The sequence below is a fragment of the Eubalaena glacialis genome, chromosome 14, assembly GCF_028564815.1.
Source record: "Eubalaena glacialis isolate mEubGla1 chromosome 14, mEubGla1.1.hap2.+ XY, whole genome shotgun sequence".
Classification (NCBI taxonomy): Eukaryota; Metazoa; Chordata; class Mammalia; order Artiodactyla; family Balaenidae; genus Eubalaena; species Eubalaena glacialis.
The window spans coordinates 30,050,306-30,065,793 of record NC_083729.1 but is presented as its reverse complement, the minus strand read 5'-3'; positions in this window follow the sequence as shown (position 1 = coordinate 30,065,793).

The window sequence follows — 15,488 nt, the reverse complement described above, 5'->3', positions numbered from 1 at the left end:
TGGGTTTATTCCTAGGTATTTTATTCTTTTTGTTGCAGTGGTATATGGGAGTGTTTCCTTAATTTCTCTTTCAGATTTTTCATCATTAGTGTATAAGAATACAAGAGATTTCTGTGCATTAATTTTGTATCCTGCAACTTTACCAAATTCATTGATTAGCTCTAGTAGTTTTCTGGTGGCATCTTTAGGATTCTCTATGTATAGTATCATGTCATCTGCAAACAGTGACAGATTTACTTCTTCTTTTCCAATTTGTATTCCTTTTATTTCTTTTTCTTCTCTGATTGCCGTGGCTAGGACTTCCAAAACTATGTTGAATAATAGTGGTGAGAGTGGACATCCTTGTCTCGTTCCTGATCTTAGAGGAAATGCTTTCAGTTTTTCACCATTGAGAATAATGTTTGCTGTGGGTTTGTCGTATATGGCCTTTATTATGTTGAGGTAGGTTCCCTCTATGCCCACTTTCTGGAGAGTTTTTATCATAAATGGATGTTGAATTTTGTCAAAAGCTTTTTCTGCATCTATTGAGATGATCATATGGTTTTTATTCTTCAATTTGTTAATATGGTATATCACATTGATTGCTTTGCACATATTGAAGAATCCTTGCATCCCTGGGATAAATCCCACTTGATCATGGTGTATGATCCTTTTAGTGTGTTGTTGGATTCTGTTTGCTAGTATTTTGTTGAGGATTTTTGCATGTATATTCATCAGTGGTATTGGTCTGTAATTTTCTTTTTTTGTAGTATCTTTGTCTGGTTTTGGTATCAGGGTGATGGTGGCCTCATAGAATGAGTTTGGGAGTGTTCCTTCCTCTGCAAATTTTTGGAAGAGTTTGAGAAGGATAGGTGTTAGCTCTTCTCTAAATGTCTGATAGAATTCACCTGTGAAGCCATCTGGTCCTGAACTTTTGTTTGTTGGAAGATTTTTAATCACAGTTTCAATTTCATTACTTGGGATTGGTCTGTTCATATTTCCTATTTCTTCCTGTTTCAGTCTTGGAAGGTTATACCTTTCTAAGAATTTGTCCATTTCTTCCAGGTTGTCCATTTTATTGGCATAGAGTTGCTTGTAGTAGTCTCTTAGGATGCTTTGTATTTCTGTGGTGTCTGTTGTAACTTCTCCTTTTTCATTTCTAATTTTATTGATTTGAGTCCTCTCCCTCTTTCTCTTGATGAGTCTGGCTAATGGTTTATCAATTTTGTTTATCTTCTCAAAGAACCAGCTTTTAGTTTTATGGATCTTTGCTATTGTTTTCTTTGTTTCTATTTCATTTATTTCTACTCTGATCCTTATGATTTCTTTCCTTCTGCTAACTTTGGGTTTTGTTTGTTCTTCTTTCTCTAGTTCCTTTAGGTGTAACGTTAGATTGTTTATTTGCGATTTTTCTTGTTTCTTGAGGTAAGCTTGTATAGCTATAAAGTCCCCTCTTAGAGCTGCTTTTGCTGCATCCCATAGGTTTTGGATCGTCGTGTTTTCATTGTCATTTGTCTCTAGGTATTTTTTTATTTCTTCTTTGATTTCTTCAGTGATCTCTTGGTTACTTAGTAACGTATTGTTTAGCCTCCATGTGTTTGTGTTTTTTACGTATTTTTCCCTGTAATTGATTTCTTCAGTGATCTCTTGGTTACTTAGTAACGTATTGTTTAGCCTCCATGTGTTTGTGTTTTTTATGTATTTTTCCCTGTAATTGATTTCTAATCTCATAGCATTGTGGTCAGAAAAGATGCTTGATATGATTTCAGTTTTATTAAATTTACCAAGGCTTGATTTGTTACCCAGGATGTGTTCTATCCTGGAGAATGTTCCATGTGCACTTGAGAAGAAAGTGTAATCTGCTGTTTTGGGATGGAATGTCCTATAAATATCAATTAAATCTATCTGGTCTATTGTGTCATTTAAAGCTTGTGTTTCCTTGCTAATTTTCTGTTTGGATGATCTGTCCTTTTGTGTTAAGTGAGGTGTTAAAGTCCCCCACTATTATTGTGTTACTGTCGATTTCCTCTTTTATAGCTGTTAGCAGTTGCCTTATGTATTGAGGTACTCCTATGTTGGGTGCATATATATTTATAATTATTATATCTTCTTCTTGGATTGATCCGTTGATCATTATGTAGTGTCCTTCCTTGTCTCTTGTAACATTCTTTATTTTAAAGTCTATTTTATCTGATGTGAGTATTGCTACTCCAGCTTTCTTTTGATTTCCATTTGCATGGAATATCTTTCTCCATCCCCTCACTTTCAGTCTGAATGTGTCCCTAGGTCTGAAGTGGATCTCTTGTAGACAGCATATTGATGGGTCTTATTTTTGTATTCATTAAGCAAGCCTGTGTCTTTTGGTTGGAGCATTTAATCCATTCACGTTTAAGGTAATTATTGATATGTATGTTCCCATTACCATTTTCTTAATTGTTTTGGGTTTGTTTTGGTAGGTCCTTTTCTTCTCTTTTGTTTCCCACTTAGAGAAGTTCCTTTAGTATTTGTTGTAGAGGTGGTTTGGTGGTGCTGAATTCTCTTAGCTTTTGCTTGTCTGTAAAGCTTTTGATTTCTCCATTGAATCTGAATGAGATCCTTGCTGGGTAGAGTAATCTTGGTTGTAGGTTCTTCCCTTTCATCACTTTAAGTATATCATTCCACTCCCTTCTGGCTTGTAGAGTTTCTGCTGAGAAATCAGCTGTTAACCTTATGGGAGTTCCCTTGTATGTTATTTGTCATTTTTCCCTTGCTGCTTTCAATAATTTTTCTTTGTCTTTAATTTTTGCCAGTTTGATTACCATGTGTCTTGGCGTGTTTCTCCTTGGGTTTATCCTGTATGGGTCTCGCTGTGCTTCCTGGACTTGGGTGGCTATTTCCTTTCCCATGTTAGGGAAGTTTTCGACTATAATCTCTTCAAATATTTTCTCTGGTCCTTTCTGTCTCTCTTCTCCTTCTGGGACCCCTATAATGTGAATGTTGTTGCACTTAATGTTGTTCCAGAGGTCTCTTAGGCTGTCTTCATTTCTTTTCATTCTTTTTTCTTCATTCTGTTCCGCAGCAGTGAATTCCACCATTCTATCTTCCAGGTCACTTATCCGTTCTTCTGCCTCAGTTATTCTGCTATTGATTCCTTCTAGTGTAGTTTTCATTTCAGTTATTGTATTGTTCATCTCTGTTTGTTTGTTCTTTAATTCTTCTAGATCTTTGTTAAACATTTCTTGCATCTTCTCGATCTGTGCCTCCATTCTTTTTCTGAGGTCCTGGATCATCTTCACTATCATTATTCTGAATTCTTTTTCTGGAAGGTTGCCTATGTCCACTTCATTTAGTTGTTTTTCTGGGGTTTTATGTTCTTCCTTCATCTGGTACATAGCCCTCTGTCTTTTCATCTTGTCTATCTTTCTGTGAATGTGGTTTTTGTTCCACAGGCTGCAGGACAGTAGTTCTTCTTGCTTCTGCTGTCTGCCCTCTGGTGGATGAGGCTGTCTCAGAGGCTTGTGTATGTTTCCTGATGGGAGGGACTGCTGGTGGGTAGAGCTCAGTAAAACTTTAATCCACTTGTCTGCTGATGGGTGGGGCTGGGTTTCCTCCCTGTTGGTTGTTTGGCCTGAGGCGACCCAACACTGGAGCCTACCCGGGCTGTTTGCTGGGGCTAATGGCAGACTCTGGGAGGGCTCACGCCAAGGAGTACTTCCCAGAACTTCTACTGCCAGTGTCCTTGTCCTCACGGTGACACACAGCCACCCCCCGCCTCTGAAGGAGACCCTCCAACACTAGCAGGTAGGTCTGGTTCAGTCTCCTATGGGGTCACTGTTCCTTCCCCTGGGTCCCATTGAGCACACTACTTTGTGTGTGCCCTCCAAGAATGGAGTCTCTGTTTCCCCCAGTCCTGTCGAAGTCCTGCAATTAAATCCTGCTAGCCTTCAAAGTCTGATTCTCTAGGAATTCCTCCTCCCGTTGCCGGACCCCCAGATTGGGAAGCCTGACGTGGGGCTCAGAACCTTCACTCCAGTGGGTGGACTTCTGTGGTATAAGTGTTCTCCAGTTTGTGAGTCACCCACCCAGCAGGTATGGGATTTGATTTTATTGTGATTGTGCCCCTCCTACCATCTCATTGTGGCTTCTCCTTTGTCTTTGGATGTGGGGTATCTTTTTTGGTGAGTTCCTGTGTCTTCTTGTCGATGATTGTTCAGCAGTTAATTGTGATTCTGGTGTTCTTGCAAGAGGGAGTGAGAGCATGTCCTTCTACTCTGCCATCTTGAACCAATCTCAGTGCTTTCATTTTTATTTTTTTAAACCTCTTATTTTATATTGGAGTATAGTTGATTAACAGTGTAGTGTTAGTTTCAGGTATATGGCAAAGTGAGTCAGTTTGTATCTATTCTTTTAAAAGGTAATGCTTTTAGAGGAAGATAACAGAATCCAGAGTTTTTAAAATGTATCATCTACAGTGTTTGGACTACAATAAAAAAAAAGAAAACAAACAAAAAACAAACAGAAAAAAAACTTTCCACAAAGTAAACTCCAGGCACAGATGTTTTCACTGGTGAATTCTGTAAAACTGTTTAGAAAGAAATAATACCAGTATTACACAAACTCTTACAAATAGAGAAAGAGGGATCACTCCCCAGTGTTTTGGAGATTCATCTATGTTGTGATATATATTTATACTTCAATCTTTATCATTCTGTTATATGAATATACAAGGATTTAACGCTGCTATGAACACTGTTACACAAGTGTTTTGTGGACATAGATTTTTAATTTGTGCTAGTAAATATACAGGAGTGGAATTGCTAGGTTGTAGGGTAGGTGTATGTCTAATGTTACAAACTTAAGTTGATCTCTACTCTGTTTCTGTTCCTGCTAAAAATGCATGACACTCTTCTGGCCTTGTTCTTATCTATATAAGGGAAGATTCAGATTATTTGATCTCTAAAGACCCTTCTGTTTTCAAATACTATAATTATGCTATTAAGCCATTCCCAGATGTTCTAATTTTTTTTATTAATTAATTAATTTATTTTTGGCTGCCTTGGGTCTTCGTTGCTATACGTGGGCTCTCTCCAGTTGTGGCAAGTGGGGGCTACTATTCGTTGAGGTGCACGGGCTTCTCATTGCAGTGGCTTCCCTTGCTGTGGAGCATGGGCTTTAGGTGTGCGGGCTTCAATAGTTGTGGCACACGGGCTCAGTAGTTATGGCTTGTGGGCTCTAGAGTGCAGGCTCAGTAGTTGTGGTGCATGGGCTTAGTTGCTCCGTGGCATGTGGTATCTTCCCAGACCAGGGCTAGAACCTGTGTCGCCAGCATTGGCAGGTGGATTCTTAACCACTGTGCCACCAGGGAAGTCCAATGTTCTAACTTTTTTTTTTTTAAACAACAGCTCCTGTTTATTTTTTTATTTTTATTTTTTTTTAATTTTTATTTATTTATTTTATTTATGGCTGTGTTGGGTCTTTGTTTCTGTGCGAGGGCTTTCTCTAGTTGTAGCAAGCGGGGGCCACTCTTCATCGTGGTGCACGGGCCTCTCACTATCGCAGCCTCTCTTGTTGTGGAGCACAGGCTCCAGACGCGCAGGCTCAGCAATTGTGGCTCACGGGCCTAGTTGCTCCGTGGCATGTGGGATCCTCCCAGACCAGGGCTCGAACCCGTGTCCCCTGCATTGGCAGGCAGATTCTCAACCACTGCGCCACCAGGGAAGCCCAATGTTCTAATTTTTAATTAACTTTTTTATTTGAAATAATATCAAACTTACAAATAGTTGCAGAAATAAATGTAGTACAAACATCCATATGCCCCCTTTTATCTAAATTTACCTATTGTTAACATTTATCCCATTTGCTTTGTCATTTGTGCCATCTGTATCTATATAGCTGTAACCATATCTGTTTACATGGAATTTTTTCTGTACTATTTGAGGGTAAGTTATATACACATCATGGTCCTTTATCCCTAAGTACTTTAGTGTGTATTTCCTAGGAGTAGGGATATTTTCTTCCATAACCACATTACAGTTATCAACTTGGTAAGTTTACATTGACACAATATTTTAATCTAATTTACTCTCCATATATAATGTCCTTTAAAGCATTTTACTCCCCTTCAATGCAGGTTTCAGTCTAGGGTCAGGTACTGCATTTAATCATCATGTCTCTTTAGCCTTCATTAATTTGGAACATTTTCACAGTCTTTCTTTGTCTTTTATGACGTTAACATTTTTGAAGAATACAGTCCCTCTTCATTTTTATTTGATCTGACTTGATATATTTATTTTTTTAAATATTTTTTAATTAATTAATTAATTTATTTATTTATTTTGGCTGCTCTGGGTCTCAGTTGTGGCATGCAGGATCCCCAATGTGGCATGTGGGCTCTTAGTTGCAGCATGCAGGCTCTTAGTTGCGGCATGCGGACCTCCCAGCTGCGGCATGCATGTGGGATCCAGCTCCCCAACCAGGGATCAAACCCATGCCCCCCGCCTTGGTAGCATGGAGTCCCACCCACTGGACCACCAGGGAACTCCCCCGTCTTCATTTTTTTTTTTTTTTTCCTAAATTTTTTAAAAATTTATTTATTATTTATTTATTTATGTCTGTGTTGGTCTTCGTTTCTGTGCGAGGGCTTTCTCTAGTTGCAGCAAGTGGGGGCCACTCTTCATCGCGGTACGTGGGCCTCTCATTATCGCAGCCTCTCGTTGCGGAGCACAGGCTCCAGATGCGCAGGCTCAGCAATTGTGGCTCACGGGCCCAGTTGCTCTGCGGTATGTGGGATCTTCCCAGACCAGGGCTCGAACCCGTGTCCCCTGAATTGGCAGGCAGATTCTCAACCCCTGCGCCACCAGGGAAGCCCCTTCATTTTTATTTTAATAGAAAATTCCTCATTTTGTATCTGCCTGATTTTTCCTCTGCCTGATTAGATTCAGGTTATTCATTCTCAGCTGAAGTACTGCATGAGTAGATGATGTTGGGTCACTTTTGGGGTATCACATGGCAGTTGCATTTTAACAGAGACAGAAGCTCTAATCTGAAGGGATAACGTTTTAAGCATGATTTTCAGGATTTGGTGTTGGAGATACAGCACATTTTCTGCTGAATTCTCACTTGACCTTTTATTCATTCATACAACAAGTATTTATTGAGTATCTGCTATGTACCAGACACTGTCCTAGATGCTGAGAATACCGTGGCAAACTAAAAAGGCACCGTTTCTCTCCTTGTTGAGTTTATATTTTCATCAGAGGTTTAGACAAGAAACAAATAAACAAATACTGTAATGTGTATCTTGAGAGGATGAATGAAAATAGAAAGATGATGTGGTGGACAGTGGCAGGGGTCATAGGGTTTGCAGGGGCTAATTTAGTCATTTGAGCTGAGACCTGAATGACCAGAAGGAACCAGGTACGATGGCCCTAAGGCAAGACAGGGAAAGGAAAAATTTAGGGTGAAATCACAAAACCCTCAGAAATCCATTTCCAAGGTCATTCTTGAACTTAATCTCACCATTCTCTGTGCGATTTCCAAAACATCAACTTCAATTTCATTCAATTTCATTACTTTTCCTATCCTTCCATCTTACCTGCTTTAGTACCTCTGCTCCAACAATTTTTAAAGAATCACTGAGATTTTCAATCTCAATGACCCTACCTTTTTTTCATTTCCCACCGCCCTCATGTCTGCATTTCTGTCCTTAGGGTTCTATGGTCATGCATCCTAAACTCCTTGACTCTTCCTCCATCATAATCATCTGGCTGAATTCCAACCATGGCTAACCTCAACTACCCACCTCATCCTCACCTGCTCCTGAGCTGCTGAAGACTGCCTGGGAAGAACACATAACATTCTGACTTGTGTCCTATTAAATTCATGGCCATAAATCTCACAGGCAGTCAACACCACCTATTGCTTCATTCTGCCCTCTTGTGTTTGCTCTCTCACTCTTCAAAAGACTGCTCACATTTGCCCCTCTGTCTTCTCACCGTCCATGTCAATCCCTCCCCCACAGCCTCCACTATCCCCTGTTGATTTTGCCTCACATTTTCCATAGAAGATAAGAACCAATTCAACAGGAATACTCTCATCTTTACACAACCAAGTCTACAAAATAATCTGCGTGTATAGCCTCACCTTTCCTTTCTGTTTCAGAAATTCTCTGTGCCCCTGTACCATCCCTTCTTTGCCTTGCAAATAGCAATTTCTCCTTCTCTTCTGGAACATTCTTATCAGCATTCTAACATGCTCTAAAATCTTTCGTCTTGAAAAACAGACCAAAAAAACTTTCTCCCATGACTCTATATTTCCATCTAGTTACTGCCTCAAATTTTTGCTTCCCTTCACCTGCAAACTTCTTGAAAGTTGTTCATATTCGCAGTCCCCACTTTCTTATTCTCTCTCTCACCTTTTCTAATGGGATTTGGTCCTCACTACTCCTGAAACTGCTCCTGCCAAGGTCACCCGTTACCTCCACAAAGTCAAGTGCAAGGACCACTTTCCTCTTGACCTCTTACTTGACCTCTCAGTGCATTTGACACGTTCTCTTTCTTGAAACCTTCTTTTCTTGTGGCTACCCAGACAGCATGACGGCACCCTCTCTGGTTTTCTCCCATCTCACTGACTACTCCTCCTCCATTTCCTTTGCTGGCATCTCCTCCTTTGCTTCACCTCTATTTGTTGGTGTCCCCAGGGCTCAGTCCCGGTCCCTTTTCTCTATTTTACTCTCTTCCTAGGTGATCCATTGATTCCCATGCTTCTCCCTTCACCCATATTCCAATAACCTTTCTTCTGCACATGAGGGTCTCTAACCCCAAGCACTAGATTCCTGAGGCCACTGTCAAAGAGGGTGGTAGATTTGCAGTGTGGTCTCTTCCCCTTGACCACAACAGTGACTATCCTGACTGGTTAGCAAATTAAGATCTGACTTGAGACAAAAAAATATAAAATTTATGATCTGAAAAGACTAGCACACATCATTAAAAAACATTTCTTATGGTAAATTATTTTATGATTTCAGCATGAGAAAGCTCATTTCCTACCACACATAGCCAAATGCACTGCAGTTTGTTTTAGTTTCAAGCTTCCTGGCTCTAAATTTAAAAGTGAGCTCAAGTCAACCGGAGTGCAGATTCTCTGTGTGTGGCCTGCCCGCCCTCCTTCCTTCCCTAATTTTGTAGTTGGAAACACCTTAAAAGGAAAAATAACTACCCTTTGGGCAAAATGAAGCAAAAATGTAAACCGCTTCTTATGCTATCTTGAATGAATGTATGTTTCCCATCATTACATTTCGTGGTTCAGAGTAGGCTATTGAGAAAAAATGGAGAAAAGAAGTAGAAAAATATCAAAGCACGTGCATAAAATCATAAAAATAGAAGAGAGAGCTATGTGAGAGCTTACTGAGAAAAAAAAAGTAAACTGGTCTATTTAGTTCTCATGCCAGATGAATTTTTAGCACCTCTAAGAATAGGTTGGTAAGAATTAAAAAAATGAGCTTTCTGCATCAAGCTTCCCAGTCTCTGCAGAATTCAGGTTGCTATTTACTCTTTGTGTCTTTGCACAATTGGCCTAACCCCTAATTCAGTCCTCTTGTCTAGAGGACTTATTTCTTTAGTGAAGTCTCCCTTCATTCACCACGTACAACTGCCATTCTACCCTCCAGAGCAAAGGAGAGATTCTCCTTGCCCCCCACCACATCTGCCCAGATGTCTAGCTAATACTCTGGAAATTCCTGCAGAAGTGCCCATACATAGAAACTACAAAGTTTAGAAGAACTGTAATTATGAATCACTGTGAGGTTGCTAGAAGGTTCTGGAAGGAGAAGCAGGGAAGGATAGCATTGTGGAAGTTAATCTTGGGGAGAAGGGGCTGATGTACCTTTTTTTAAAACCCTGGTTTTTATGCCATATTCTGGAAAATGTCTTCATTATGCCTATTTCCCAGTTGCAGAGGTGTTTGGGGGTGAAGAAAGGAAGAAGAGGGTGTTTCTGAAGATCGTACAATATGTGTTTTGTTGTCTCCAAAGCAACTGGTCACGTCAGTTTATCATTTAGGTTTTGTATTTTACAGCCAGGATCTGTGAGCTCTGTGCAAAGGCACGTTAATACATTATATAAAATTAACAACCTCCCTCTCCTTGCTCTCAAAGACTTTTGCAAAGAGGCAGGTGGCATAAAGAAAGAGGTTATTAAACAATGAAAGTCTAAGGGGCACATGTAATAAATTCCTCCTTAGAGCAAATAGTGCACAACCAGAAAATAGGGTAATGAGTAAGATGGAGAATGGGTAAATCAATGCTGAAGTCAACAGCAGTGACAAAAAGAGAAGAAGAAGAAGAAAGAGGTGAGGAGAAAAGTTAGGGTGCACTGAACTCTTTATAAGCTCTGGTCATCTGGTGGAAGGTGTCATTCTATCATTGAGCCCATGAGAGAAATAGCTGTGCCTAAGAATGGTAATTACTGGAACGCGGGAGTCTTACAAGAAGGGTGAGGCAAGTAAGTTGGAGTTTAGATCTCTTTTCCTTTCGCTCCTTTTTTTTTACACAGCTTTATTGAGATATAATTTACATACCATAAAATCTGTTCATTTAAAGTGTACAATTCAGTGGTTTTTACAGAGTTGTGCAAACATCACCATAATCTAAGTTTACAACATTTTTATCATCCCCCAAAGAAACCCCAGTACCAGTTAGTAGTCACTCCCATTCTGTCCTCCCCCCAGCCCCTGGCAACCATTTGTCTACTTTTGGTCTCTATGGATTTGCCTCTTCTGGGCATTTCATACAAATGGAATCATATAACATATGGTCTTTTGTATATAACATATGGCTGACTTCTTTCACTAGGCCTAACATTTACGAGGTTCATTCATGTGTGGCATGTATCAGTGCTTCATTCCTTTTATGGTTAAATAATATTCCATTATGGAATATTGTTTGGGCTGTTTTCACTTTTTGGCTATTATGCATTTGAATAATGCTGCTATGAACATTCATGTACAAGTTTTTGTGTGGACAGATGTTTTCATTTCTTTGGGATAGATACCCAGGAATCAAATTGCTAGGTCATGTGGTAGCTCTGTTTAAAATTTTGAGGAACTGCCAAACTATTTTCCAAAGTGATTCCACTATTTTACATTTCCACCAGTGAGGCATGAGAGTTCCAATTTCTCCACATCCTTACCACTTGTTACTGTCTGTCTTTTGATTGTAGCCATCCTAGTGGGTATGAAGTGATGCCTCATTGTCATTTTGATTGGCATTTCTGTAATGACTAATGAAGCTGAGCATCTTTTCATGTACTTTTTAGCCATTTTTCCTGTCTCTCTTGCCACCACACATTCATTCATTATCCCCCCATCTTCCATCCTCTCCTGTCTCTGAAGATGTAGCACAAAACCTGGGTAGGCAGGACCTGTGTTGAGAGGCTGTTTTCTATGCTGAAGCTGTCTCTCAAGGAAACCCAAGGACAAGTTCGTTACTATTGATTCTGAACCATTAAAATTACGAATTTTCGTTTAATTCAAGCTAACAGACTTTTAGTAAGTACTTTCAAGGTATTTATGTTCAAACTAGTGGAATATTATGGACTTACTGACCATCAGGCTTGACATCTGATGGAGAATACAAATTAAGTCCATCAATAAGTATAAAAGAGGAAGAATTAAGTAAATATCATAAGTAAAGTACTAAAGTGCTATCTATGGAAGAAGAGAAAGCCTTCAAAATGGGCTTACTGTTTGATTCAGCAATCCACTACTAGAAATCTATCCCAAGGAAATAAATACATATTTCCACAAAAGTTTAGGTACATGGGTATTTACCCAAGTGTTATTTCTAATTGTGAAAAATCAAACACTTCAATAGGTAGGTAAATAAATTGCCATACATCCATGTAATAATTATGCATTTATTTTAAATGATTTACAAGTATACTTATGAGAAATATATGTATATAATTCATGCAGAAAGTATGAGAAATCTCCAGGGGCCAGAAAAAAAAAAAGGAAAATGAAAACCAGAATGGTAAACAGGTGAGCTGGTGCCACAGCAGGACTGGGGAGAAAGGGTTGGGGAGGGATTGTTAGGTTTAGTGATGTAGGGATTTAGGTTTTAACATTCATATGGGCAGGAGATAAGAGCTAGGGTCTACTAAATGTACTGCCCAGTGTAAAGCCAGACGCCTTGAAGGACTAAATCTCAAGAAGGACGTGGATTAGGGCAAAATCCCACTCAGCAGCAGAAGTAGCATGGAACTCTGTCATTTCAGATAGTCTCTGGGTAGGAAAAATAAGTTTATTTTGAAAATTTGTAATCATGGACCTGTAACTCATATAGATTTGGGGTCCAAATTGTACTGAGTTCAAGAGGAGCCCAAGGTAGGGAATTTTTTTAAAAAGTCTTAGCCAGAGTCACCAGGTTCAGAAGCATTTTATGATTACCCGATTATTTGTAGTTGTAGGTTCTCCTATTTTTTTTTTTATTTTATTTTTTTGAAGGAATGTTATCTTTTTTAAAATAAATAAATAAATTTATTTATTTATTTTTGGCTGTGTTGGGTCTTCGTTGCTGCGTGCAGGCTTTCTCTAGTTGTGGCGAGCAGGGGCTACTCTTTGTTGCAGTGAGCGGGCTTCTCATTGCGGTGGCTTCTCTTGTTGTGGAGCACGGGCTCTAGGTGAGTGGGCTTCAGTAGTTGTGGCACGTGGGCTCAGTAGTTGTGGCTCGCGGGCTCTAGAGCGCAGGCTCAGTAGTTGTGGCACACGGCCTTAGTTGCTCCACGGCATGTGGGATCTTCCTGGACCAGGGTTTGAACCTGTGTCCCCTGCACTGGCAGGTGGATTCTTAACCACTGTGCCACCAGGGAAGTCCCTCTTTTATTTTTTAAATTGAAGTATAGTTGATATCATGTAAGTTACAGGTGTACCATATAGTGATTCACAATTTTTAAAGGTTATACTCCATTTATAGTTATTATAAAATACTGGCTATATTCCCTGTGTTGTAAGGTCCTCCTATTTTTATCAGCTTCTTTGAACCATTGTCATTTATTTCATTAATTGCCTGGCAGTTTGGGTTTGTGAACACCCACCAATATATCTGCAATTCTTTGTAGCTCCACTCAACTTTTTACTGGCTCCATCTATGCTTTCCTTTTCTCTTTAGTATTTAAAAATGTTGCACCTTCTTCAGATATCATAGCACATCCTGCTTTTAACCATCATTATTTATTTTTTTAAAGGAGTTAGTGCATTTCATTCCCGATTTGTAAAAAATATATTTTTATTATTGTGACAAGACTACCACTACTTTTGGAATTTTCTGCTCTAGGTTTCTGCTAACTTGTACTACTTCAAGATAGTGTAACATATTTTAACAGAAACTCAATATTTTTTGGAAGACTTGTTCATTGCTTTAGAAACTCATCTGGCTGGATAGTCTTGTTTTTGTTCTTTCAGATGATTTTACTTTTGAGTTGCAGTTCAAGTTTGGAGGTGGTGTCCTCCACAACAGTTGTCCCCCAGATGGCAATGAGAGGAGTGAGAAGCTGGGAAATGATGTCTTGTGAGAGAGTGTTTAAGGTCCTGGAGATGATCCATCCGAAAAACCGAGAACCCAGGAAAGCCAGAAGGACTGTCCCCAAATATCAGGATAATGAGAGGGGGAATAGTCAAGGAAGTTCTAGCTTTAATATGCAGAAGAAAATGTTAATTAGAGTCATTGCAACAACCAGATATATCATTGCAGGTGAGGTGCTTTTTATCAGTGGGGTTTGAGGAATCATGCACAGGCTTCAAGCCCAGACCAAAAACTTTGCTCCCTTTTAGACCTGAGCAAGACACATTCCATAGTAGGAAGAAAAAAATAAGTGTGTGAATTGTATACACAGTTGTCTTAAAATTTAATGGGTTTAATTATGAGATGAACCATGGAAATAGGGTACCATTATATTTTATGCCCATTTTTGTCTCTTTCCTTTAAGGGAAGAGGATTTTCTGTGATGTTTCTAAGGTTCTTTTTACGATTTAAACGTCCTTACTTTTGGGGCTTCGTGTGTGGAAGAATAAGACAACACTTTGGATAAGTAGCTTTTATTTTCTCTTTATTCTTTGGATTAGACATTGAAGTATACAAATTAGAAAATATGAAGGGTATTTTGTTTCTAAGAAATATTAATTCATTTATAATACATATATTAATGCACATGAATATGATTGGTTCTTTGCTTTTGTCAACTCCTAAAGAAATTTGGTTATAGTCTCTAAACTAGAGAAAGTTTCTCTTGTAAAGAGAAACCCTTACAAAAAGCAAAACAAAACAAAGCAGAAAGGAAAATAGCAAAACCCTGATCAGATGTCAGTTGTCCCAAAGTTCCACAGTGGGGCACTATTGAGTTTTACAAGTTGCCCTTTCAATGGGTAGCAAGGGAACCTTGCTATAAGTGATCACCTAAAAGGCAATGCTTTGGTTTCTCATAAAAGAATTATGTATTATGTATTTTTCTTAAGTGATGATAACAAGTCCTCATCAAAGAGCTGAGTATATATTTGTATAACCTCGCTTCAGAAGTGCCACAGTCTCCTATTAAAAGGTATCAATTGGGCCAGAATTCTTTGGAGATGTGAACAAGCATAGGGAAATTTAAAAATATGCAAGTGGTGTGCTGAAGGAAAATTTCTCTTCTAGGCTTTGCATTTGTGAATTATTTCAGTCGTTAGATTATTTTTAAGTATTCCAAAGGCCCTAAAATCCCACCAACTTTGAGTCTTTTCAAATATAATGTTGTGTGCCAATTTTCGGTTGAGATATGATATTTAAATAACCTGTGAGTTCAGGTAATTTGGTGAAGAGAGCAAACTGATTGCTTGGCACTGTGTGTGTAGACTGGATGATTAATTTTTGGTTCTATTTTCTTTTAAAATTATTCTTTCGTCATTATTAATGAATATATTTAGGCATGTGTTTTTCCTAATGATGTTTTTGTTTCCTTTTGGATGAAATAGCTCTTGCGTAAGAGAGCAGTTTTGAAAAGAAAGGAGAAAAATGAATGTGTTAATGCAAAACATGTTTTTATCCAGTCCTTACTGAGCTTACAGAAGTATGGTATTTAGAGACATGGAGAGTTTCAGAGGACACTTTGTTTAAACTGCATCTGGGGGATCGAAAGTATCCTAGCAGGAAAGCCATTTGGCTCCTACTTGCCTACACCCAGGGAAGGACAATGCTTTGCCTGCCAAGGCAACCACTTCAAACAGCAAATTCTCAAAGATGTCGTCCCTTTGGCCTCAAAAGGGACAAGATATGCTGATTTCTGAGTGCCATCACAGCTGCAATAGCACTGACCATCTATCTCTCCTCTAAAGTGTGACCTCCTGGAAGACAGGACAGTGCCTTAGTCATTATCACATCCCCGGCACAATGCCTGGAAAATAGTAGCCATTGAAGAAATGTTGGTTGCTGCATTAGTATTTCCGGGGACTGGAATGGCTTGTGGTTCCAGCCTCTCCGTCATTGCTATGTCACTATTCTC